Below are 10,943 nucleotides of genomic sequence, written 5' to 3'. Positions count from 1 at the left end.
ACACTACTGACACACACACTTATTTGGAGCACTAGATATCTCCTCTTGTGAATGATAAATCTAAAACTGATTGCTGATCAATGGAAAACCAGTGTATCTCACCAATAGACATGAAATTTTGGAGCCATTGTTAATCAATATTTTACTTGACTACTTGAGTCAGAGTGAAGTACCCTTTTGTCACTATAGTAAGCTCTCTGGCTTTGTCATGTCAAAGCAAGGCATATGTAATGATAAAATATTGAAAACTATATCATATATACTTTATGTTGTTAGGTATATTGCATACCATATTAATATATGTGCTATAAACAAGATATATACTATAGAGAGTATCTAGTAATCAATTTTAGAGCCCTAAAGTCAACATATTTCAAGGTTACATTAGGAAGTGATTTAAAGTATAGAATCTAACTTTTTAGACAACCTACTTATTGGGAATTCTATTTCATTGCAATGCTTTTTACATTCATCTTAAATTCTTGCTTACTCTATAGAGCCATTGTGAATCTGGAAGTGATTAACTATTAGTTATTTCCATTTTAAAGGCAATGATGATGTAATCCTATATATCACTTAAGATTTTATGAAGGTAATCCTTTTTCCCCCCTCACAAATAGGACTTTTTATTTGTCACTATTAAAACTTTAAACAGATTCTTGGATTGGTGGTTCATATCCATGTGCTCATTCAACTTTAGCGCCCAACTCATGCCCAGTAGCTTTGCCAGAGCTACTACCTTCTCTGTGAAGCTCCTTTAGTTTTCCCAATTCAAACTTTGGCTTCTTTGGCATTTTTACTTTTCTGACAAAGACATCAAGGAGACAATAGATAGATTGGTAAGCCTTGTCTATGTCTTTTTCAATGCTGTCTGGAGTCAGTTTTCTGACTACTTCTTTCATCTGTCTGCACCTCCCAGGTCATGATTTTTATCACCTTCTTCTGGATTTAGTGGTCCTGCTGATGCTGAGTATGAGAGGTCTTCCATATCTGATTGTTCTGTGTTTTAGTAAACCCAACACAGGAGAGATGAAGCAAATAACCATTGGTGGTCTTGAAATCAACATCATCGTCAATATGGTCTGCCACTTTTTGACCTTGAAACACATTTCATCATGGGTAAGATTCATGCCATGGAAATTAGGTAGTTTTTGCCCTAAATATTCTTGGTAATTAATTTCAATTTCCTAAATACAACTTCATCATTCTGAAGATCTGCAAAGTTCACTTTAAAAACATGGCCATGAAGGCCATGAGACACAGTTTTGGTTTTTTGAGTCCTGGTCATTAGTGTTTTTCCAATATGTCTTATATGGAACTTTTTGTGTCTATGAGCAGCACCATGGTGGTTGGCAAGAATAAGTGCCTTATAAAAGGTAGCCAAAAGTGAGCCAAAAAGATAGTAGTTGATCCATTTTCTAAAACAGATTGGTATGATGTGAAAGTACCTGCTATATTCGATATAAGAGACAATTGTTTTAATGGCATGTTTATGAATCCTATAGCTGATTCTCTTGGGTACCATTTTCATAATTAGATTACATTTTTTGTTCCTGTAGTTACATAAAGCCTAAAGTGAAACTTCCTCATATAGCATAATCATAATTTTATAAATCATACCCCATAGTTGTCAGAATATTTTATACATGGCATTATTGGTTTGGTGTATTAATTATAAATAAAGAGTATATGGTAGGAAACAATGGAAATTGAACAGATGTGGTCAATTCACATTTATTAAATGTAAACAAATTTTTAATTCTTACTTTGCATAATTTCTATATATTTATTCCAAGTTAGAAATAAGTGCAAAAAATCTGATTCAAAAGGCATGTATCTCTTTTGCTCCTTTGATACCATTATCTGCGTATTATCTACTATCTCAGTCCATCTCTAGGTTTATCAATCCTCTATCATTCTGTGCGTCTATTTATCTGTCTATTATTTGTTGATTTTTCAGAGCCTACAATGATACTGATAAAAGGCAGACTCAGTGTATGATAAGGGTTAATTCTGAAGCAAAAATCCCAGAAAATGTAGAAATAAAATTAAGATCACAGATATAGAAGTTTTATTTGGAAGAAATATGTGTCTTCTTCAGAGATAAAATAAGAAATTTAAATTTAGATTTAGAAATAAGAACTCTAAATTTAGATTTAGATGTAAGTTTTCTATACTATTTAATTTAGATTTTTTTCCTTAATGGAAATACTGATAATCTTGATTATTTTCATGTAATGAACCCTTAATATTGGGCTTGAGGAATGAGTAAAGAGGCACAGATTTGTAAGTACAAAACAAGAGATGTGGCCATCCATCAGTCAATGATTAATACTAGCATGATGACTAAAATAAACATTTTTCATTTTGGGTAAGTATTCAATAAAATGTCTTAAAATCCATGTCCCTAATCACCACAGAACATGACTTTTAACTTTAGTAACAAATAATCAGACTGAGTTAGACAAGGATTTCATTTCATTCTAACATTACTTAAGTATTATGAATATTTTGGAGTTTTGTAGGGCAAAAAATCAATGGGAAAATATTTAGTAACAGATGTACAAATAAAAATTAACAGGTATAAAGTTAAAATACTGAATAACACTATTTTCTTAGACTATATAGTCATATTTAATTTCTCTTGAGTTACAGGGACTTTGGGTGTAAGTTATATGATTAAAAAGGTACTGATATTTTATAAATCATAGAGCACTAAAGCTATGCTGCAAAACTTTAAGATAGTACAAAAAAGATGTAGTCACTTTAGTTATAACAAGAGTACTCTCTCCAAGTCAAGGATAATTAGGAAAACACTAGGATCCTGACCATATGACGAGCTCCTTGAGTGAGAAGTGGCCTGCTCTTGTGAACCAGTAATATCATCCACAGTATATAGAGTTTGGGACTGAATGGATCTGAATGAATGTTTATGTAATGAATGTGTATGTCCCCCCCCACCCTTAGGTATGTTTTTATAACTACTATTTTGAAAGTTTTAATCCAATTCTTTATTCAACTTTCAATCTGTTAACCGAACAAATCAACTGCTTGTTTACTGATTTTGTAAGCTTTCATGGAAAGGTCTCATGGAGAACATCAAGAACATTGAGACTTCCTGCTTTATATTTTTGTTAGTAAGTGCAGCCTTCTGGAGCATTGGTGGTTTTGCTTGTGTTTCTGTTAAATGGATATATATGTATACACACACACACACACACACACACACACACACACACACATATATACATATAATGCAAGTCTGGGAAGTCAGTAAGAGGCAATATGGACTGGATTTATTAGATTGGGATTTTCTTTTAGGGTAGCTGTAGGAATGGCAGCACTTTAAAGAATAACAAAGTAACTATGTAGTGCCCATGAGTCTACCATATTTGCTGCTAGATCACATGGCTAGAAGACAGATACCTGCTGTCATAACGTGGTGAGCACCGAAACAACTGAACATTTTTTGACTATTTTAATCAAAGAAAGGCTCTGAAAAACTTGTGCAATTTTTGCAGCAAAGGGAGTCCTCATATCATTATTTAAAAGTAGAATTTAAAGAAGCAGCTTCATCTATTATTAACACTTTGCTAATGTTAAGAATTATTTATTATTGGGATCAGCAGTTAGCATAATGGCTATGTCGCTGAATTCCCAAGTAGTCGACAGTGGTTTGAGTCTCGGACCTGGTGGCTTAAACTCATGCCAGGCGTGTGTGCATGCATTCCCAAGATCCCGAGAGGAGAATGGTAGAGAAGGGATTGTGGTGTGGTCATCCTTTCTGGGGTTGATTTCTCTCTTTCTATCTCTATGTCTCTCTCTGTCTTTCTGGCGAGCACAAGTGCCCTATAGCAAAAACCTCTCAAAAAAAAAAAAAAAGAATTATTTATTATTGAAAATGTACTATTAAGATTTAAAGATTCACAAAGTTGTTGTAAAGCAGAAAAATACTATATCATATTATTTGTGTTCCTTGTTACATTTTAATGTGAATATGTTTTAATGTCACATCATTATTAACTAATTTGTATTCATTCTAATAGCACTGATCATAAAGACTTCATTTGGAATTAATGTGGTCATTACACATTCTTCCATAAGAATTCTACTGCAATTCAATGTCAACTTAATGTTCTATTCAAATAAGGTATAATCATTTTAAGTCATATAATAATACCATTGTGTGGTGCTATAAAGATTAGAATGGTATGGATTTTCCCCAGAGACATGTGATAATCTCAGAAGTATTTCTCAGCTCCCATAGGCAGACAAATGGCAGTGGCCATAGGCTACTTATAGCTCTCATAATGGTGAATTCACCACTGGGATATAGCTCATCTGTCCATCAGGAGAATGATGTCAGGTTAAGGACACAGCCTCACAGCGAGACTTCTGAGTTTGCTTGATAGGTATGCATTTTATAAATTTGCTTTTTATTAGCAATAACAATAGTCCAATGACTGAAGTCTCTAAAACTTTACTGAAGTAAACCAGAGAAAACGAAAGGTATAGGAGCCATTATTGTTTTGAAGTGAAACTTTTTTTCATCTAATGACATATATGTTAATTGTTGAGTGGACAGTAATGCTTTAACGGTAAGCTATTTATTAAGCTATTTATTTAGAGAAGAGGAAAAGATGAAAGTGAATGAAAATAGAATGGCTTAAAATAACAAATGTAAGAAAAGGTATAGAGATTTATAAGTAGAGATAGAGACAGACAGAAATAGAGACAGAGAACTGATAAGTACCAGATTAGGTGCAGAATATCTCGTGTTCTATCAGCTATGGGAGTATAGCAGCTGGAGTTTGGACAGATGGGGTGAACTTTTTAGTAAAGACTGAATAACACATGAACTACTCTCAGTTCTTCAGGTACAAAGCCCTCATCTTGTGATAATGCTGGTAGTGATAAAAATCACATGTAAATTTTAAAAAAATGAAACAGTATTTAGACACAGTTTTTTCCTCTCTAGTCTATCGCATAGCATCACTCCTGATGGAAATGAGGAAGGTCTTGCACAATAAAGCATGAAATGCAAGAGATACCTCTTTAACAGTGTTGTACACCCCTACTACTCTGCCAAGACTGTATTCACATACAGTACCAATAATTTAGTAATTTACCTATCCACATATTCTCACCATTCATATTCTACCCAATAACAATGTAATATAAGAAGTTGAATTTAAATACATTGATAAAGGATGCTTAAGAGAATGTGTTATAACAGTATAAAAATTCAGTACTGGTATAGAATAGGTCTATAGAATTCCCAAACTTTAGGATGAAGCAAAATTTATGATCAGGCTAAATTTAATGAATAAATTTAATGGTGCTAACTAATAAAACAACACACTCCTTTCTCTAACTTGCCCATGAAAAGACTTTAATGATAGGAAGTGGAATGTCTGAAGGTACAGAACCAAAATCATTTGTTAAAATGAGCAGAACATAATAAAAAAGTTTAAAATTCATACAGATCTTGTCTCTACTGTACTTATCAATGTTAATTTTAAGTTACCATCTGAGGAAAACTATATTGGTTACTGTTGGTAAAAATTCTGGTAAGTGTGCTTTCTTCCTGAAAGTCCACCTCACACGGTTGGAATGACATGGCAAATTTCAAGTCTCATTTAGTACTTCTGAGTCTCTTTTACTGTCTTAAAATAGTCTGCAAATGCCTTTTTTTTTTTTAAATGAAGAGATGTGGTCCTATTTCTTGAATATTACTGAATAATATTATTACAAATTTTACCCAAAATAACTGTAACAGTACTTAAATTTAAAATTTTATCCAGTTCTTGAATTTTCTTTTTCCTTAATAATATTTTCAATTAGCACCAAAAAAAACCCACAAAAACAATAATTTTGCTTTGAAGCTACAACAGACAGGTGAGTGATTAAAAATATGTGCTTAACAAACTAAGTTATAAACTATATTATTGAGGAAAAATATGGAAAACAATATCATGTTTAGAATCTTTATTAAGATGGTTTTTTTTTTCTTCAAGAAAAAGATGAAAAACCCTAAGTTTGATAATCTTAACCATAAATACTACAACCAAGTCTAGAAAAAAGAGGCTATAATTGAATAGAGATAGAAATATTTAAAAAGTACACTCTGTTGCATATTTTTGCTAGTGGTTTTTGGGTTTTTTTGTTTGTTTGTTTTGTTTTTTTTGCTACAAAGTGTATACACTTGCAAGAGACAGAGCGAAGGGGAGAGTGAGAAATTACCCCTCAGAGAGGATGGCCATGTTGTAATCCCTTTTCCTCCAATATCTTCTTGGGATTTGGGGCACGCACATGTGCCTGGTATGATACTCAAGCCACCGGGTATGGGGCTCAAACTGTGTGGTCAGCTATGTGGGATACAACTGCCTTAACCTCCTCACCAGCTGCTGACCTGCATAATTAATTTATATGTAAAAAATGACTATTTAACTAGAAAAACCCATCTCTTTTTAATTTACATCATGCGGCATGGTAAACAACAAGAAAAACACACGCATCCCCTTCGGATAAAGCAGGAGATGATAGTGCTTTCTTATGATCATAACTTGGAGACAAGCCTCCCACGGATTTACCCTTTTTAAAGATAAACAAAGCTGGATATTAGTGAAAACGTTAGGATGGGATTTATTCAGTAATAAATATTGATATGGAAAAGATTTCTGTTTCAAGCTCAAATTCTCTAAAAGAAAGGTACAACACTTTTTAACAGTAAGTAGTCTTGTGCTGATGAAAAGCGATGTTACTTGGGTTGGTTCCTGTGACTAGGTGACTTGGATTTGTCAAGTCATTTAGTCACACAAACCAGCCCAAATAACTGACACTTATCCAGAGGATAAGCAAACTTTCCGACCTTGACAGAGGCAATGGTGCAAGTTGAAGCAAAACCCTAGTGCTCCCACAGTGACTGAGGATGAGAGAGAGAGCAAGAGAGAGAGAGCGTTACCTCATTAGATGTTTGCATTTCAGAGATACTGCTTGAAGGCCCTTGGGAAAAGTGTCTAGTAGTATACTTACATCTTGAAGGACACAAAAAGCATTTATAATTGCAAGTTTTCATGAGAGAGATTGGCAGAGAGAGAGAAAGACAAGAACTTCCAACAGAGTCCTGCTAGACTGCTACTCTCCCCCCTACTACCAACCAGCCAGGATCATAGGTGCAACTGTGGTCATGCCCAGCATGTTCAAGTCAACATAGGAACCCAAACCAGGGCCTTCCCATATGATTCTAGTATCAAACTGGTGCTCTACCACCCACACTATCATGGCTAGTTCTCAAAATAATTTTTCAAACTTAGTTTTTCCCTCCTTATTTGTGCCTCTAAGATTGATGGACAATGCCTACTAGTGACTGAATTGGGATTTGCAAACTGTTTCCTATCTAAAGTCTCAGGGACAACACGATATCTATAAAAAGAAACTGGTATCAGGTTATTCTGAAATTCCTTAAACATCTTTTATAATTGTAATTTCTTCATGCTTATATTTGAACTTTCTATTTTTAGTCACCTAATTCCCAGAAACATATTAATGCTAAGTATCACTATTATTTAAAGTGTTTTTAAAAGTCATAACTAAATCAATACTCAAACTGTTACATTGTAAGATGGGGATAAGTCTACAGTAGCAATTCCATATTATATTTGGATCTAAGACAATTATAGCAATATGTTAATTTGTTTGAAAACATTTTATTGAGTGTCCTGACCCACAGGACAGTCGAACAGGTTTCCTGAGGGGAGTGAGAGACGGATGAACGGTGCAGCATTACAACATGGAGACAACGTAGTGTTACAACTCTTCAGCGTTGTCCCTTTATTGTGGGCAGCACGGAGACAAGTGTCACAACTCTTCAGGGTCGTCCGGAGACGATGTGGTGTCACAGCTCTTCAGGGTTGTCTGGAGATTGTGGGCCAGGGATCGTGGTTATATACATGTTGGTGGGTAGTGATTGGTTAAATGAAGAATTGTAAAAGGTAGGTTATGATTGGTTGCTTTTGTGGACCAATCATGAGGTGCCTGATATGTAAATCTGAGGGATTCTAAGCTCACTGATTTGCTATGGGAAGTGGTCAATCAGAATATGGTTTTGAAGGTGAGGTTGTGAAGGGGAGCCAATCATGGCCTTTGGCATTGTGTAATTGTTTGCTGAGAAACCAAAACCTAAGGGTGATATTCGCTGATGTGCAGCCTCCCACAAGAGAGAGAGAGGAAAAAGAAGGAAAGAATATCTGTAAAATTGCTTTATGTGGAGGGGAGCTCTCTCTAAAAACAAACAAACAAAAAAAAGAGAAATAAAAACAAGTTTGTTCTTGAATTTGTGGATGTATGTTAAACACCAGCAGAGAAGCTGGGCAATCTATCTGGTTGTACTAAAATATTCTATGAGCCTCTGGCATTTGTACCACCATATTAGCAGTAAAAGGTCCTGTCAGTAGGATTCATTTGCAACATTAATGACATCAGAGACCTAAATTATAGAAAGTATTAACTTCTCAAACATTACATATCATAAAATCTACTCACAAAAACCTAGGTGTTCTCTAGACATCCAATGCATATTGACTAATAATTTTATGTAGATTATGATTAATATGACTTTTTGAAAAATAGAATTTGGAAAATTTCTTCCTAAAATAATAATATTGATGTCTCCCAGTAAGATAATCCATGGATTTTGTGGTTTTGATCATTCCCTGACTCATCAACTTGGGGCTCCTTAACACAAGAAGCTTCAAGAGCATTAGAAATACCTCTCATTCAGTTTCTGGTAATGGTAACAGATTCAGTTTGAATCCTCTGTACTGTTTAACTTGAGAATTTTTATAATAATGAATATGTTTGCAGCAATTAAAAAGCTAGTAAAAATCTGGTTAAACCATAAAGCACTGCAATTTGCACAACTAAATTCATTATCATGGGACTATACAACATCAGCGAATAGGCCACAAAGGATAAGTTGGCTTTCCATGGCCTAATGGATGTCAACTGCGTTTCTGTTAGGTCATCAAAAAAGTCATGACACCTTTCTGCATAGAGAAAATACATCATGACTTTTCCAACAGCCCAATATATAACTATTGTAGATATTCCTTGAGAGAATTGCAAAGAAAAATGGTTACCAGAACCCACATATGTCTGAGGAAGTTATGCTCTGCAGCAGTGTGCACAAAATGATTTACAAAAAAAAAAAAAAAGGAGTGAAATCGAAATTTCCTGCCACTCATCAGTGAGCTCTGACACTGTTACAGTAGTCTTGAAGGAACAAGCACTTCTAATGGCTTCCAAGAGAGCTCTTAATTGGTTCAAAGTTTCATCCTATGCTATTCTCATGCCTTAGTGATGACCAATACAATGGATTCAACAACTTCTCACTAGATACTGACATTATACAGTTAGCCTGACATTCAGTGAGAGTTTGAAAATAAATGGAACAGAAACTGAATATGATACCAAGTAATTCATAGGGTAACTTAAATGTTTGTTTATTAATATATGAAGACCTGACTATATTATCAGTGAACACAGGAAGGAGAAAATCTGACACATCTCAGGGCTCTTAAATTTTCCTAGAAAGTATTTTGTGGACAGTCAATAATGTTGTTAAGATAGCTGAATCTCACATGGCAGAACGTGTGATTGAGGTCTCAATCTATCAACTTAGGGAGTGAGTTAGGCATGTGTGTATGTTTGTCCAAGATCCCCAAAGGAGGTAAAAGTGGAGAAGAAGGGATCTTACACGGCCACAGGGATTTTGGCCAAACCTTATTGTGGAGGAAATTCTTTCTCACTTTCTCTTTCTTTCTTTAGAGACCACACTCACTCACTGGCAAATTAAAAAATAAAGCTACAGGGACCAGTAGATGGTGTAATGGTTACATTGTTGTACTCTCATATAGTCAACAACCACTTGAGTCCCAGACCCAGCAGCGTAAAATTCACACCTGGTGCATGTGCATGAGAACCCAAAATCCTGAGAGGAGAATGGAGGAAAAGGGATTATGGCATGGCCTGCCCCCGAAAGAGATGAGCTCTCCTTTTCTGTCTCTCTCTGTCTCTCTGAAGAGCACATGTGCCCTATAGCAAAAAAAAAAAAACAAAAAACAAAAACCTCTAAACAAGAAAGAAAGAAAGTATTTTCTTTTTCTTTCTTTTTTTTTTGAGAAAATATTTTAATAGTTTATGTCTCCTGGTATGTATAATTATTCTTTTTCCTTTTTATTATACTTTTCTTACCTTTTGCTATGATCATGTTTATTTTGTGTTTGGTTTCATAGAACTAAAAATGACATTAGTAGAGCAGTAAGAATTGATGATTACAAAAATAGTAACCTAAAATATAGAGCATTTAAAAAATTTATAGTACATAGAAAGAATTTTATATTCATTATTCCATCTTATCCTCACAAGAACTCTGCTTTGACCATGTAAATATTATTCACAAACTAATTTATAAATGAATAATTACTCCTCATAAAATTATCTGATGTAATAAGCAGTACGAGAACCTCAGTTCTCTTTTAATGTGCAAAATATAGATATATAGAACTTTTTTGTTGTTAGAATCCATGTAGTGTTTTTCCACAGTATAAGTCATGAAATAACTCTGGATGACTGAACTAGAAATACAATATGCAAGGACTTTTTCTTCTAGTAAAGCTTTTAGAAAAAGTAATTCAGGTGCCTGATTTGATTAGCAACTTTCCTTATTCTGCTCTGGATAATTCAATATTTTTCTGAAGAGTTTATAATTCATAATTTTTTTCTAAAAATATTATTTTATTTATATTTATTATTACTTGTTTGACCAGAGAGAGACCTAGAGAGAGAAAGAAAGAATGTGAGAAAGCAAGCTACTCTTACCTTTTGCTATGATCATGTTTATTTTGTGTTTGGTTTCATAGAACTAAAAATGACATTAGTAG

At 34.1% G+C, this 10,943-nt stretch overlaps 1 pseudogene; it reads right to left on the bottom strand.

Annotated features, from left to right (window-relative positions):
* Positions 1–647: 647 nt before the first annotated feature.
* Positions 648–10,943, bottom strand: part of LOC114005987 (40S ribosomal protein S3a-like) — a 56,375-nt pseudogene continuing 46,079 nt past the window's right edge.

The sequence above is a fragment of the Tupaia chinensis genome, unplaced genomic scaffold (genome assembly GCF_000334495.1).
Source record: "Tupaia chinensis unplaced genomic scaffold, TupChi_1.0 Scaffold145147_1, whole genome shotgun sequence".
In the NCBI taxonomy this organism is placed as follows: domain Eukaryota; kingdom Metazoa; phylum Chordata; class Mammalia; order Scandentia; family Tupaiidae; genus Tupaia; species Tupaia belangeri.
This window is presented reverse-complemented; position numbering and strand designations above follow the sequence as displayed.